The sequence below is a fragment of the Cnephaeus nilssonii genome (assembly GCF_951640355.1).
Source record: "Cnephaeus nilssonii genome assembly, chromosome: 4".
Taxonomy (NCBI): Eukaryota; Metazoa; Chordata; class Mammalia; order Chiroptera; family Vespertilionidae; genus Cnephaeus; species Cnephaeus nilssonii.
The window spans coordinates 8,407,926-8,424,566 of record NC_137075.1 but is presented as its reverse complement, the minus strand read 5'-3'; the positions used below and the strand labels follow the sequence as shown (position 1 = coordinate 8,424,566).

General features: G+C 40.0%; 1 pseudogene across 1 annotated transcript; it reads left to right on the top strand.

The window, feature by feature from the left end:
- Positions 1 to 5,160: 5,160 nt before the first annotated feature.
- LOC307097598 (small ribosomal subunit protein uS8-like) lies at positions 5,161 to 6,670 on the top strand (annotated as a pseudogene). Its single transcript has 3 exons — positions 5,161 to 5,204; positions 5,770 to 6,072; positions 6,603 to 6,670. The product of its transcript is annotated as a small ribosomal subunit protein uS8-like (transcript).
- The last annotated feature ends 9,971 nt before the right edge of the window (positions 6,671 to 16,641 follow it).

Here is a 16,641-nt window from a genome sequence, read left to right as displayed (position 1 = left end):
GGACAGTTTTAATTGAACTTGGTGGATGAGCTAATTATGGCTCGAAACTGAGGTTGCAATGAATAACACTTTTTTTTTTTTCTGGAAACACAGCACATAGGTGACATTCTTATGCAATTTAAGTGTTTTCTTAAGGGTTTGGAAAGATATTTAAAGCAAAAGAGTTTGAGACAAAGGTGAAGGGAAAAGAAAAAATGTATGTGTGCCACTGTGAAGGTTGAGTGGTGAAGAGGAAATGGAGTTCAAAAGAGGCAGAATAATGGCTTACAAAAGGCAGCAATAAGTGGGAAGGAGCAATTAATTGGATCAGTCTGTTAAGGCTCAAAGCAGTCTGATAGAAAGATGACGTAATATCCTGATTCCCGAGTTAGGATCCCAAATCTTTCATATGACTGATAATTAAAGCCAGCTCTTGAGAAAGAAATTCATTAATTTGTGTATTCAAAAGGGGAACACAGTTAGCCCTTTGACCTTACTCCAATTTTTTTTGGGGGGGGGAAGGAGGGGTAGGTGGGGGTAAATTCTTTAAGATCCTAAAAAAAAAAAAAAATGAAAATGAAAAAGAAAAACATTTGAAAGCATTCTGTGTAACCAGGATGAATTTGAGGTCCTAATGAAAGGGTCAGGAAACAACCTTCACTTCCAAATGTTTGGCCACATCCTACACAGCCCCCAAAGTGTGCTTTCGAAGATTCAACTGCCAGCTTCAGCATGGACTTCAGAGAGTCTTACTGATGATACTGTCACGTTGTCTATTTCTTTCTCCATTTTGTTACCCAACATTTATATTTTCAGACACACATATACATACACTAACACCACCAGGAATTTGGGCAGGAGCAGGACAACTTAGCCCCACTACAGTGAACAGGGGTGAAAAACAGGCCAATTGTTTGGATCCCAGAATGGAAAACAGATACACATTCAGCCAGCACTCCCTCACTAGCTCTAAACTTTGAGAAACCTAGACTACCAGAGGAATAATGGTCCTGGTCTCTGTCAAAATAGTTACCAGCACAATCATGCGGAATGTTCAAGAGCAGTTTTTAAACTGGATAATGGCTCCACCTCTACTACTGGGGAGGTGAATTTTTCAAGTTTTGTGACTTAGAACAAAATAAATGAGAAAAAAAGCCATTAAACTATATGGTATTGGCATTTGAGAAACGAAAAAGAAAAAAAGTTTTGTTTTTTTTTATTGAAGAGGAATTTTACTCTCTGCTTCCAGGAACAGTCAAAGGTTCTCCCTGCCCCCATCAATAAGAAGCACAAGATGGCACCAATGTTAGAAGAAACAATGGAGAAGGCATTGCATTGTTGGTAGGGTAGGGGAAAATACCAGCTGAGAGGAAACAGCTGAAAGCCATCATTTCTAAGTCTGTGAATGTGGGTCTCATATCCAGAACAGCTGAGAGTAGGGCACAACGCCAAAGGCATGAAGAGCCCAGGGAGCAGAACAGCCCCTAGGTCGTGGCCAATATCCATCAGAATCATCTGTTGCCAAGCATGAGCCAGTGGTGGTGAGGAGGTCTCAAGCTCAGAGATTCTGATTTAGTAGGTCTGGGGTGGGGCCAATAAATTTGCATACCTAACAAACACCCAGGTGGTGCCAATGATGCTGGTTCTGTAGATTGATGCATTTCTACAAGAGAGTTTGGTTAACATTCAAGACTGTAATATTATGGGAAACTCAGTCTTCATGTTCCTTTAACAGGCAATGCTCCTTTAGCAGGTCCTCAAATAACATCGTTTCATTATTACATTGGTAAATGCCATAAGAACTTAAATCTTGTTTATATCAATTTAGTCTATGACATGTCATTTCCCTGCAGTTCCAACAATCTATGGGTGACATTAAGTGAGGACATACGGTATTCTGTTAGATTTCTTGGTAGGAAATGATGTTGACTTGCTTTCAGGTGAGAGGGATCAGTCAGTCCAGTGGGCCCATGTTCCCAAGAACCAGGGAAAAAGGCTCATTGCCAACTGTTGGTTCTTTGTGACAGAACCATCTCTGTCACAATTGTCATATTGAGAAGTGTTCGGTTCAAATATATACACAGCATTTTGAACCCTTCTTTAAATGAATAGAAAGCTTTTGTATTCTGTTTTTCCACTTCTTGTTGTTCTCAGGGTTATTTTGTTTTGTTTGTTTTGTTTTGTTTGTAACCCTCACCCGAGGATGTTTTTTTATTGAGTTTAGAGAAAGAGGAGAGAGGGGGAGAAAGAGAAAGAAACATCGATGTGAGAGAGAAACATTAATCAGTTTCCACCCATATGCACCCAACTAAGAATCAAACCCAAAACCCTTTGGTACATGGGACAATGCTCCAAATAACTGAACCACACCAGCCAGGGCTGTTCTCAGTTTTTAAGACAAAATTCAAGATATCCTATATAATAAAAGCCTAATATGTATGCTAAGTGTCTGACCATTCATTTGACCGTTTGACCAGTCATTATGATGCGCACTGATCACCAGGGGGAAGACGCTCTGACCAGTAGGTTAGCTTGCTGCTGGAGTCCAGCCAATTGGGACTGGGCAAGACAGGCTGGACATGCCCTGGAGCCCTCCCACAGTCCCTCCCTGGTGCTGATCGTGCACTGGAGGGCGGGGGGGTCCGTTGGCCTGGCCTGCACCCTCTCGCAATCCGGGACCCCTCACGGGATGTCTGCAGGCCATGGAGAGGGACTCCACCAGTGCACGAACCTGTGCACCAGGCCTCTAGTCCCTGAATATTATGCTTGGATGTTTTTTCCCCTCTTCACAGCCATGTTTTTTATCTAGGCCTATTAAAGTCCTTGGAGACTTCTGAACACCTGTCAAGACAACCGAGAATCACATTAGCTCCGGAAAGAGAGCTGAGGTTAGTCAACAGTTTGGCTTTGTTTGGTGTTGAACTTAATTTGGTAGTGATGGGATCAGGTGGTCTCAAAGGGAAATTGCAGGATATACACAATACATTCAGCTAAAAAGTCAATGCCTCCCAGACAGGTATATTCTGTTTGGCCATCTGAAAATTGTGTCCCCAGATGATTTGAGTGAGACAGCCACTTTACCTAGTGGTTGAAAATCCTTACTTCCACTGTAAAACAATTTCAGCACTTGTTCATTAAATTTAAATTTAAAACATCAAAGAGGATTTGCAAATCTGGAAAACATTTATGAAAAATTTAAATGGGGTGTCACTTTGGCAGTGTAAGTGGCATGAACTGTTTGATTTTCAACTATTTGCAGATGTATCTGACTCTGGGATTAATGCATATATATTCCAGAAGAAATTGTGTATGCAAAGTTCTGACCAAATTTGTCTGGAAGAGAAAAAACAGTTTAAATATATATAGTGTGGAACTATTCTCCTGTATGTAGTATGTGCCTGTTTGTGTATGTGAGAAAAGAGAAACATTTTTCATTGTTTTATAGCTCTTTTTTAAAAATCAGCTTTCCTTTATATATTTTTATTGATTTCAGAGAGGAAGGGAGAGAGAAAGAGAGAGAGAGAGAAACATCAATGATAAGAGAGAATCATTCATCAGCTGTCTCCTGCACGCCCCCTACTGGGGATCGATCCTGCAGCTTGGGCATATGCCCTTGACTGGAATCGAACCTGGGACCCTTCAGTCCAACAGACTTACACTCTACCCACTGAGCCAAATTGGCGAGGGCGGTTTTATAGCTCTTGATATAAATTCTGCATCAAAAAAATTTAAGAACTTAATGTTCTAGTCTCATTTTATTCAGAATTCCTGAGTTTCATAATTGCAAAATCGTTGCTTTCTTGGTTCATAATTACTTTTAAGAACTTCCTTTATATAACTAGCTGGTAATTGGTCACACCAGACAATGCCAAAAGACAATACAAACTGGAAACATATCTCAATGTGGGTCCTCTACAAGTCTAGAAGTTTTCTCAAAAATTGTTTTTTATTGTGGATTCCAGCAAACGAATGATTCAGAGCTTCAATCCTTGGCGGGGAAGCAGAGAGGGAAAGTTCAAGTCTTAGCTAGAATACTTTGAAAGACTGTTTTATGTAACTCTTATTTTAGTTTGTGTTTATGTCACTTTGTATTTCTAAAGTGATGTTATGTGACTTACATAATATTTTAAAAACAAGCCAAGAAAATAAGGAAAAATAAGAAGTGATTGTCCTAAGTACACTTTATTAGAAGTCTCCTATTTATGGGGATCCACATTTTCTAGCAGCCAAGCCAGAGAAGGAAACACTTTTTGAAACTATTTTTTAAAAATGAATTGTTTAAGAAGAGAATAATTAGTTCTGGTGCTGGTACTGAGACCTCAGTGAAAAATTTTACATGGCTCAGTCGGGGAGAGAATACTCTGTAATATTCTCAACGTTTTTCTTGCGTGATATAATCCAGGCAGTTGTCCCTGGGTATTACCTTGAAATCAAGCCTTTGAAAATGTTGAACGATGCCCCTCAGGCTTCCTTCTGCATATCACTTGAAGAACAATTTGGGAAGAGTTGGAATAGTTTGGATGGAATTAAATTTTACATTCACAAAGCACACCTCTGACTTTAAAAGTCTTGTTTTCTTTTACTTGCCAGAATAATTTGTGACATGTAGATCTCAGAGTACCTTTGCGAATGTCCTGATCCTATATAAATTCTGCAATTTTTCATCTCTATGTCAATGCTTGCTGTTTCCTCCAGTGGAAATATTTCTCTGATCTCACCCCAAATGAGGCTCCAATCCCACTGAGTGTTCAAAGCCACTCAACTGTGCATCCCACACATCAATTAGAACAATGTCTTTTCCAAAGTTGAAGTTCAACTAATATTGAATTAATGTCCATCTTGGAATTTTCTCTTGGCTGCATTATGGAAAAAAATAAAACTTTTTTATTGTTTTTCATTATTTAACTCAATCTTTTTTGCCTACTTTGGCTCGTCTTAGAAACTAAAAAGAAAAGCTTTCAAAGGGGCCACATGTCATATCCTCCTAAGACAATCTCACTTTACACCATGCATCAGAGCATTGGTGCCGGGCAAACCTAGTCATGACCCTGGGAAATCCACCGGATGAACATTTGCTCAAGATTTTGAGACCAGGCAGCTTGGCATCAGAGCAACGGCTCAGTTAGGAGAGAAGCATCGGCAGCATCATTTGCTCTTCACCTGCCTGCTATTAAGGGGGCAATGACACCACAGGATACCGTGATTTATCAGAGAGAAATAGCCTGGTAATAGAAGTAGAACTAGACCTCATTAAGATGAAATAGTGTCTGATATCCTTGAGTCAGACAAAAGCGAATATGAAATTGATGTGGTCAGCATTCCTGCCAACCTGCATTTGAAAAGAATCAAACAAAGTGGCAATTGACAGCACTTTAGGAGGAAAATACCCACAAATGAAACTGAAGCATGTTGAATGTAAACCTCTAGTCTTAAATGCATTCAAATAAGACTTTGCATTTGATTTCCTTCCACACTAAGATCATTCAGAACAAATCTATAAAAGAAATGAGGTGCATACATTTAATATGTTCTTGTCAAAGCCCTACAGCAAAAGGTGGTGATAGGATTAGTTTAATTCGCACACTCTCATCCTCCTGAAATCAGTATGGTCATGTTTCTAGTGTTGAAAAGACAAGAAGTGTTTCATGTCAAGGGGGTGGAGAAGGACAGCTGCTGACTCCTGACTTGGAGAAGAATATTACTGTCACTGGCCACAGTCCTCAAAGATCCTTAACTCTTGCATAAAAAGGATTATCACCTCTTTCCGCCATCTTTCTGTGCTGCCATAAGGACTGGTGCTCTGGAGAGTATCAACAATGCCGAAAAGAGAGACAAAGTCCAAGTTCTTATTAGGGTGTGCTCCAACATCATCCCCCAGTTCCTAACTGTGACAATGAAACGTGGTTACCTTGGCAAATTTGAAGTTATTAAGGACCACAGAGCTGGGGAAATTGTTGTGAAACTCACAGGCAGGTTAAACAAGTGTGGAGTAATCAGCTCCAGATTTGATATAACTCAAAGGTCTAGAAAAGGGGCAGAACAACCTGCTTCTGTCCTGTCAGTCTGGTTTCATTGTACTGACAACCTCAGCAGGTGTGGTGAGCTGGCACGGCCATGGCATACTCAACCCCACATTGGGCGCCTTATGTGCTGCACCAGCTTAGCCAGGTTCGGTGACCCTCAGAGGGAGTGGTGAAGGATTGAGAAAAGACAGACAAGGGAAGAAAGCTGGGTCTGGGTGGGACGCTTTCCTCTCTGATAGAGATCCCCTCTGATGGAGAACTAGCCACAGCACCACGAACTACAAGCCCTGTCTTTATTTTATAGCCAGATGCCACGAGGCAAAGTAAGGGTGTGGTCAAGATGTTTACAACATTCTCGTGGGTTTCAATACTACTCAATTACATACACCTGAACTCTATCAAGCCCACATCACTCAGACACGTGGGGCCACGTGTTCAGACCAGAGGTTCAAGCTTACAACTATAGCTTTTGGCTATAATTGTGCTGGGAGGGCTTTGCCCTCCAAGCTGGGACTTGCACGTGACAATGAGAGAACTGTGCCCTCTCATTAGTCTGAGGCTTGAACCTGTCCAAACACTGTAGCTGCTCTCCACAAGCAGGCATCATAGACCATGAAGAAGCAAGACAAAAACACACAGGAGGGAAAATCCTGGGATTCTTTTTCTAAGGATGTAATACGTAAATGCAAATAAAAATGCATAAATGGACAAAAAAATTTAAAAAATTAAAAATAAAAATATCAAAAGTTATCCAATGTTACTTTGCTGTCTGGCACCTCCCAAACTATAGATAAGATGGAGGTGTCTTTTTACAGTGCACTTCAGCTTGAGAGCTTCAGTCTCCAAGCATAAAAGCCTTTATTCACATGATAGTCCACATTCTCAGTGGCTTCAGAGGAAGATAATCAGCATGCTCTTGTCTGAGAACCTAGTGGCCTTTTAGTCCATGTCAGGTTTGGTATTGCTTGTTGTTGTTTTATCTTATTTATTAACAGAAGAAAACCAAAGAATTGTCCATAGATACTACCCTTTGTCTCCCACATAGGGGAGCATCTCCAACCTTCCAACCTTTTGTTTTTGTTTTAATATATATTTTTATTGATTTCAGAGAGGAAGGGAGAGGGAGAGAGAGAAACATCAATGATTACAGAGAACCATTGATCAGCTGCCTCCTGCACTCCCCCTCACAACCTGGGCATGTGCCCTGCTAGGAATCTAACCATGACCTCCAGGTTCATAGGTCAATGCTCAACCACTGAGCCACACCAGCTGGGCCCATCTCCAACCTCTTATCTCCCAGTTTTTGGAGTCCCTCCCCACCTTTTCCATGTTTCTAAAACAGCCAAAGAGCAGCATTGGACTGAGGAAGCAGGCTTTAGGCTTCTGGGGGTGCTACAGGGGTCGAATCTATTCTGGGGATTCAACCTTAAAGGGCTGGCACCAGTGCCTCTTCTCCCTTTCCTTGTTGTTAATTATTTTTAAAGTGAGAAATTTATGGACTTGAAACAATGTGAAGTCACATTTTTTTAAAAGCATGAACACATAGTCTACTTCTTAATTTTTAAAATATCAAGTTAAATATATTTATATGTGGTAGATGCTACAGTTTTAAAAAATAAATTTCTTATTAGACTACTAGAGGCCCAGTGCACAAAATTCGTGCACAGGGGTGTGTGTCCCTCAGCCCAGCCTGCACCCTCTCCAATCTGGGACCTCTTGGGGGATGTCTGACTGCTGGTTTAGGCCCAATCCCACAGTTGGACATCCCTCTCACAATCTGGGACTGCTGGCTCCTAACCACTTGCCTGCCTGCCTGCCTGCCTGATTGCCCCTAACCACTATGCATGCCAGCCTGATAGCCCCCTAACTGCTCCCCTGCAGGCCTGATTGATGCCTAACTGCTCCCCTGCAAGCCCGATCACCTCCAACTGCTCTCCCCTGCTGGCCCTGTTGCCCCCAATTACCTTCCCCTGGGGGGCTGAGGGAACTGGGGGACTCCAGCTGGGTGAGGCAGGACTGAGGGGACTGGGCACCACCATCTTGTGGCAGTGGGCACTGCCATCTTGTGAGGGCATGGCAGTCAATTAGCATATTCGCTCTTTATTGGCTAAGGGCACCACCATCTTTGTGAGGGTGTGATGGTCAATTAGCATATTCCCTCTTTATTAGATAGGATTTCTCTGAAACAGAATGTTTGTTGCATAGAATAAATCTCTGGAGACCTTATTGGACATATAGCTCTTCTCCAGCCAACTGTGACAACAATAACAAAGGGTGAAGTTCTTGCTGTGGAGAAAGGAAAAGCAAACAAAAAAGTGCAATATGTTCCTTACAGAGATTTGCTTTGAAATATGATCCATAATAATTGCAACAGAGGGAATTACTTTCCAGTAATTCTTTAGAAAACTACCTCATCTGAAAAAATAATTTAAAATTAAGAAATAATGGTCTTTTCTAATTGTAATCTTACTTCTTAAAATAAATAAATTATTTTAACAGGGCAAAGGGGCAATGTGGTCAAGGACAAAACAATGAAATGACAGTGCAGAGTTTCCAGGTGACCAGGACTCCATGCGTCAGTTACTGAAATTTTCTGATCCAGCTTTCCCTACTTGCAAGGTGAGATTCAACAATTGACTTCTCAGGGACTGACAAAAATTCACCAAAATAACAATAACAAGAAGAAAGCTTCTGTTGAAAAATTCTGAACTTTGTGAATACCTAAATCCTAGCTTCCACACTGTTTTAAGGAAGTGCTTTAAGAGATTCATTTTTCTAACTTTGACTTTCCTGGTAAATTTTTTCTAAGGAGAATGTCAATGAATAACAAGATTAAAATTTTTTTCCAGATTCTAGAGATAAAATAAATATGTGATGTATGTATGTGATGATGGCAGGATGAGAGGAACTGTGAGGAGCCCCACGTTGACCTCCGACCCCTCTGCCAATACAGCCCTATGCAGTTATTTTTCAGTCAAAAGGCGATGACAGATTTTACTCCGAAAGTGATGCTGGGGGTCAGAAACAAGCAAGCACTACAAAAAGTTAGAACCCTCTTATTTTTACTGCAAAACATGAACATTTCATCTGCCCTATGTTTAGCATAGAGCAGAGACTTATTAATGAGCTCTGTGTTAGTGGGGGAGTTTTTGTATATGAGTTAGAAAAGAAATGTGAAAACCCCACAAAAGAAAAACCATCATTTCAACATTAATGTAATTCCCTTTCCCACCCATTTCTCACAATCACATATTCTTGATGTATTTAATCTTTTGCAATGATTCCCACAGCAACTCCTCCTGGTGGTAGCAGAACTGAAGCTACTCAAGTCTTGAAACCCAGTCCTGCCCTGAGCAGTTTTTGTGGGTTTTTTTTTTTCTTTCTCTCCTTCTTTTCATTTATTTGCTTATATTAAATATATTCATATTTTAGAACTCTTTTTGCATTGGCCCTCAGAATCCAACCAGAGGTAAGAATATGGGATCCTTTCTCATGTTAAAGACAAAATATGTTATTTTTGTTTGTTTTACTTTTGATTTTCAAATCAGAGACCCTGATTCATTTACATGTTCCCTCTCTTCATCACCACTTACAAATTCCTTAACAGCACTTATAAACCTGAGGAGGTGCTTCTTAAGGGGGTATTAATTAAAACTTGTTCCTAAAGAGTAAAAATATCACCTCTGTTCTGCCCTCAGTTCCAAGGTGATTAGGAAATCAAGAAGCTGAAAACTCCATGTAAAAATTCATGGGGTGACACAGGCAGCTTTTGTAAGGGAAGCTTTGGTACTATATACTGCTTAAGAATTAAAATGGTAGGACATATTTCCCATTTCCTCCTTTTAATTTGTTTCTGCCCCCAGATACTACCAGCTCTAACACAGGAGTAAAAAATCAAATATTATTATTAATCACTGTAATTACTTTTCTTGGCCCAACTGTGGAGCTGGGACGCAAACCAAATTCTCCTGAGTGCAGTCTTAACTAAAACATGTTGCTAAGCCACCATTACCTCATCCTTAGTCATCTACAACAAATATTACTGCAACTATTACTGCAACTTTTTTTTTCTAAAATGTAATTGAACTTGTTGGTTTAGATACATTTAATTCATGCAAGCAAGGTTTAAAGCACTTTTCCCTAAAGATGAAGAAAAATCTTGTTTCTAACTCTTAAATATCCCAAAAACTTCCATGTAAATAAAATTAGTTCAAAAATTGCTTATGTACATTGGTATGAGAATACACTTCTGCTTGCCAGTTGAGGAAAATTACAGTTTTAGAGTTAATAATACCTAAATAACTTGTTTGAAATTATAGCAGTTAGGAGAGGAAAGAAGAGGGAGAGAGAGATAGAAACATCAATTACTAGTAAGAGAAAGAATCATTGATTGGCTGCCTCCTGCACACCCCCTACTGGGGATACAGACTACAACCCAGGCATGTGCCCATTACCAGAATCAAACCTGGGACCCGTCAATCCAGACCAACGCTCTATCCAATGAGACAAACCAGCTAGGGCTAGCAATTTAAACTTTTAATCTCTTAGTGGTTCATTCTATCCTATATAATAAAGAGGTAGGATGCAAATTGATCATCACTCCAACACACAAGATGGCCGCCCCCATATGGACACAAGATGGCCAGCAGGGGAGGGCAGTTGTGGGCGACCAGGCCAGCAGGGGAGGACAGTTGGGGGCGATCAGGCCGGCAGGGGAGGGCAGTTAGGGGTGACCAGGCCGGCAGGGGAGGACAGTTAGGGGCAATCGGGCCGGCAGGGGAGCAGTTAGGCATTGATCAGGCTGGCAGGGGAAAGGTTAGGGGGTGATCAAGCAGGCAGGCAGGCGAGCGGTTGGGAGCCAGCAGTCCTGGATTGTGAGAGGGATGTCCCTCAAGGGGTCCCAGATTGGAGAGGGTGCAGGCTGGGCTGAGGGACACCCCTCCACCCATGCACAAATTTCGTGCACCGGGGCTTTAGTTTTCTAATAAAGGTACATGTAAATGTTCCATTGTTGCAACCCTCTATAGGGTGCCATTCAGATTGAAAAAAAATCATAGATTTGTATGTATATTATGACCATTCTCCAGCAGATATTCTTTTGATCTTAAACAAATAAAAAACAGCATATTATGAAAATTTTCCAAAGAAAGTATTTTTTTTTTCTAATTTGCACAGAAGCAAATACTAAATATAGTAAATACATTCCATTTAAAGCCACCAATATGAGTTATAGAATTTACCAAAGTATTTATGGTCAAATGAAACCACTAGTTATGTTGTGCTATACTCAACAACTATTAAAAAGATTGTATTTTCAACCAGTGGATTTACTAAGGTAGTCAAGTTGCAACCATTTGTCTGCAACATTTTGACCATGTATTTATATGTCACTCTGACTTAGCTTAATAGATGGCAAGAAACCAAAACTTTCATTTATCTGACATAGAATTCTTATATAATTTGGGTCACATCAATTTATCCCATCTACTTTTAGTTTCCTCACCTGAAAAAAATTATTATAGAATCTCTAAGGTCTCTTTGATTATATGCTTTATAAGATTATAATTTTGATTCACTGACACTTTTAAGAATGTGTGATTACACTATAATAAAAAAGACAACGCCTTTTAAAAAGTTAGTATTTTGTAAGTCAAACAGCAGCATATGAGACATTCAAGTAGGTCAACTCCTATTTTCTTTCTTGAAAAACATATATTGAAAGATAATTGACATACAATAAACTGCACATAATTAAAGTATACAATTTGATAAGTTTTTATTAATGTATATACCCAGCATCACCACAATCAAGATAATGAATATATCCATCACCCAGGTAAATTATTTATGCTCCTTTATAATCCCTCCTTCTTGTCCCTCCCCTCCTCCAACCCCATTTCAATCTCCCACTGATCTGTCTTATTTCACTACAGATTACTTTGTATTTTCTAGAATTTTACATAAATACAACTATATAGTATAAATTCTTTTTTGTCTGGATTTCTTTACTCAGTATAATTATTTTGAGAAGCACTCATATTCTTGCAAATATCAATACATAGTAATCTGTTCTTTTTTATTGCTGAGCAGTATTTGATTATGTGGAGATACCAGAATTTGTTTATCCATTCAGCTGTTGATAGACATTGCAGTTGTTTCCAGTTTGGGATTATTATAAACTGATCAACACCTAACTGCTCTCCTGCTGGCCCGATTGCCCCTAACTGCCCTCCCCAAGTGGCCTGGTCACCCCTAACTGCCCTCCCCTGCTGGCCTGGTCGCCTCTAACTGTCCTCCCCTACAGGGCTGGTCGCCCCCAACTGCCCTCCCCTGCTGGCCCAGTCACCCCTAACTGCCCTCCCCTGCTGGCCTGGTTGTCCCCCTCTGCCCTCCCCTGCAGGTCTGGTTGCCCCTAATTGCCCTCCCCTGCTGACCCGGTCACCCCTAACTTTCCTCCCTTGCCAGCCTAGTCACCCCTAACTGATCTCCCCTGCAGGCCTGGTTGCCCCCAACTGCCCTCCCCTGCAGGCCTGGTCCCCCCCAACTGCCCTCCCCTGCAGGCCTCGTCTCCCCAACTGCCCTCCCATGCAGGCCTGGTTGCCCCCAACTGCCTTCCCCTGCAGGCCTGGGTCCCCTCCAACTTCCCTCCCCTGCAGGCTTGGTCCCCCCCCAACTGCCCTCCCCTTCAGGCCTGGGTTCCCCCCAATGTCCTCCCCTGCAGGCCTGATTGCCCCCAACTGCCATCCCCTACAGGCCCAGTCACTCCTAACTGCCATCCCCTACAGGCCCGGTCACCCCCAACTGCCCTCCCCTGCCAGCCATCTTGTGGCAGCCATCTTGTGTCCACATGGGGGCAGCCATCTTGTGTGTTGGAGTGATGGTCAATTTGCATATTACCTCTTTATTATATAGGATGTGATCCCAATAAATTCATTAAAGCACACAAACACAAAAACAACCAAACTTCTAGAGATGAAGCCTATGATGTCTGAGGTAAAAAATACATGGGATGTGGTTAACAGCAGATTAGACATTGCATAATAAAAAATTAGTGATCTTGAAATCATAGCAGTAGAAAGTCTCCAAAATGAAACAAAAAGTAGACAAAATTTTAAAAAGAAGTAAAAGAAACAGAAAAGTACCACTGAGCTCTGGGACAACTTTAAGAGGTTTAATATTGTATAATTTTGGTTGGACAGAAAAATTATTTGAAGAAATAATGTCTAAGATATTTCCAAATTTTATGGGAAGTATAAACAGATCCAAGAAGTTTTAAAACAAGAAACATGAAGAAATATACACCAAGGTACATCTAATCAAATTGTCTAAAACCAGTGATAAAGAGAATATATTAAAAACAACCAGAGGAAAAGGACACATTAAATGCAAAAGAACAAATAAAAGCAGTGTTCTTCCCAGAAATAATGAAAGTGAGAAGACCATGGGGCAACATTTTAAAATCTCTCAAAGACAAAAACTGCCAATTTAGGGTCTGCAGCAGTGAAAACATCACATACAAACTTATTCAGACAGACAAAGCTAAAAATTAAAATTACTAGCAACACTACAAGAAATGTTAAAGAAAGTCTTTTAAGCAGAGAAAAATGATTCCTGATGGAGATCTATATCCACACAAAGAAATGAGGACCGCAGGAAATGATAACTTTGTAGATAGCAGGAAGAGTTTCTTCTTATTATTTATATCTTTTGAACAGATAATCAACTGCTTAAAGCAATAACAATGTATTGTGGAGTACTTATCATATGTAGAAATAAAATGTATGGCAATATAGCATGAAGGCTGAAAGGAAGAAGTAGAAGTATACTGTTATAAGGTTCTTATACTATATGTGAAGAGACATAATATTATTTGAGGATAGATTCTGATAAGCTAAAATTACATACTATAAGCCCTAGAATAATTACTAAAATAATGCCACAGAGCATTATAGCTAATATAGCTAATAAGAAAACACAGGAGGACCTAACTGGCATAATCTCAGTGGTTGAGTGTCGAACTGTGAACCAGGAGGTCATGGTTCAATTCCTGGTCAGGGCACATGCCCAGGTTGTGAGCTTGATCCCCAGTGTGGGGTATGCAGGAGACAGCCTATCGATGATTCTCTCTCATCATTGATGTTTCTATCTCTCTTTCCCTCTCCCCTCCTCTCAGAAATCAATAAAAATATATTTTAAAAAAAGAAAGAAAACACAGGAGGTAAAGAGAATCATAAAACACAACAACAAAAAACTCAATCCAGGGACTTCTGGTCTAGGTAAAATAGTACAGATCCATTTCTCTCTGTTAGGTACAGCTATTCCCTAAAAATAATACAAAAGGAAACTGAAGGAAAACTCTAAATTGATTAGAGACCTCAGGACTAGTGAAAAAACAACCTCAAGGTGTCTTGTGATGCTCTTACCCAATAAAAGAAGTAACTGAGAATTAGCATTTTCTGACCCCCAACCTGTACAGAAGGCAGTTTCAGATGGGCTCACTTATACCTTGGATTGAATAAGCGCCCTGACAGCACTGGGCAAGCTTAGCAGCATCAGAAATGGAGATTGATCGATAGCCCTGCTAGTGATAAATGGCCCAGAGAAGTGCTCTCATTTCTCACTGGGGCTGAGACTCCCCTCCTCAACCAAAGACACAGAGAGGCACTGGCGAGAAGTATCCCCTGCAATAAGAAACTAACCCAGGAAGTGCTCTAATTCTCCTCTAGGCCTGAGATTCCCAAGCTAAATCCAAAGACATTGAGTGGTTAGGTGGCTCTAACAAGGAAACTCACCACAATAAGAACCTGGTCCAGAATGTCTCTTTGTACTCTTGGACAGAGAATCTCTTTCCCCATCTAGAGGCACTAGATACTCTGACTTGGGGAAAATATACCCCACCACCCCAATTGGTACCAACAGGTCTAGAGGGAGTCGAGTGGCACCAATGAAACAAACAGAAAAAAATAGCACAACATGGCTCTGAAAATTAAGTGGTCATTGGAATCACAGCCCACAAAATTAGCCCAGCACCTGTGTGCTAAAGACTATATGGCGACTGTGTGCTATCATAAGAGATCTAAATAGGGCCCAGAGTCTGATAACATAAAAGCCCAATGTCCAAGATATGATAAAAAAATTATTGCTTACCAAGAACCATGATTTTAAAGCAGTCATCATAAAAATGCTTCACCAAGGACTCAGTAGTAGAGTGGAAAAGACAGAGAATAGCTTCAATGAAGTTGAGGACAGGTCAATAGAATTTATTTAGTCTGAATAATAGAAGGAAAAGAGACTGGGAAAAAAATGAATAGAACCTCAGGGACCTGTGGGACAATAACAAAAGATCTAACATTTATATCAGTGGAGTCCCTGAGGGAGAAGAAAAAAAGGAATGGGGCCAAAAGGGTATTCAAGGAAATACTGTAATGAAAAAAATTTTTGGCAAACAACAACAAAAAGCCCTATATATTCAAGGAGCTTAGTAAACTCCAAATTGGATAAACCCAAAGAAATCAACATATACAATAATTAAATTTCTAAAAACTAAAGACAGAACAAAAACCTTGAAAATAGTCAGGGAGAAACAACAACCTTCAGGGAAACATCAATTTGAATGACAGTGGATTTCTCATTGGAAACTATGAATGCTGGAAAGAAGTGGCACAGCTATTTTTGAAGTGCTAAAAAAAAGAGTTGTCAGTCATAAATACCATGTTTGGTGAAATTATCCTTCAGAAATGAAGAGAAAATAAAGACATTCTCAGATGAAGAAAAACTAAAATAATTGTTGCTAGTAGACCTGCCCTTGAAGAATGACTAAAGGAGGTTCTCCGAACAGAAAGAAAATGGCAAACAAAGGAATTTTGAAGCATCAGGAAGTAAAAAATAGAAAGAGCAGAAATAGAGGTACATACAATAAAACTATCCCTCTCTTCATGAGTTTTATAAATCAAATCAGATGACTAAAAATTGTTACACCATTTGCTACTTAATAATATTTAAAAATGGGGAAGATCAAGGGATCTAAATAGAAGTAAAGTTTCTAAACTTCACTTGAAGTGGTAAGATATTGACACAAATAGACGAACATAAGATACATACATATATATGTGGTAATACTCAGAGCCTCTAACAGGAAAACTATACACAAAGCACTAAAAGACAGTATAAACAAATCAACATGGAATCCTAAAGTTAATTTGGGTAAGAATCCAAAATGACCTTCCACTGATATAGCTGCTATATGAACATTTGCCTAATTCAGACTATCAGAGAACTTTATGGCTAAAAGATTATTTAGTTTAGTGTTTCTCAATTATTAACATGTGTTTTAATCACTTGGTGATCTTATTATAATGCAAATTATGATTGATTAGGTCTGTGATGGGATATAAGATTCTACATTCCAAGCAAACTGTGAATCCAAGAACCACACTCTGAGTAGCAAGGGGTTCTTTCAATCCCTTTCTCTAACAGTTGATGAACAGATGGCTTTTCTGGTGTTTTAGAGCATTGCAATGAGGACCTAAAATCCACTGGACTTCAGTTTTATTAATAGCTATTCCTCTAACATTTATCATGAAGATCTCTGGTCTGGTCTTGGTTGCTGCCCTTACTATGTCATAATTTTCAATATTCC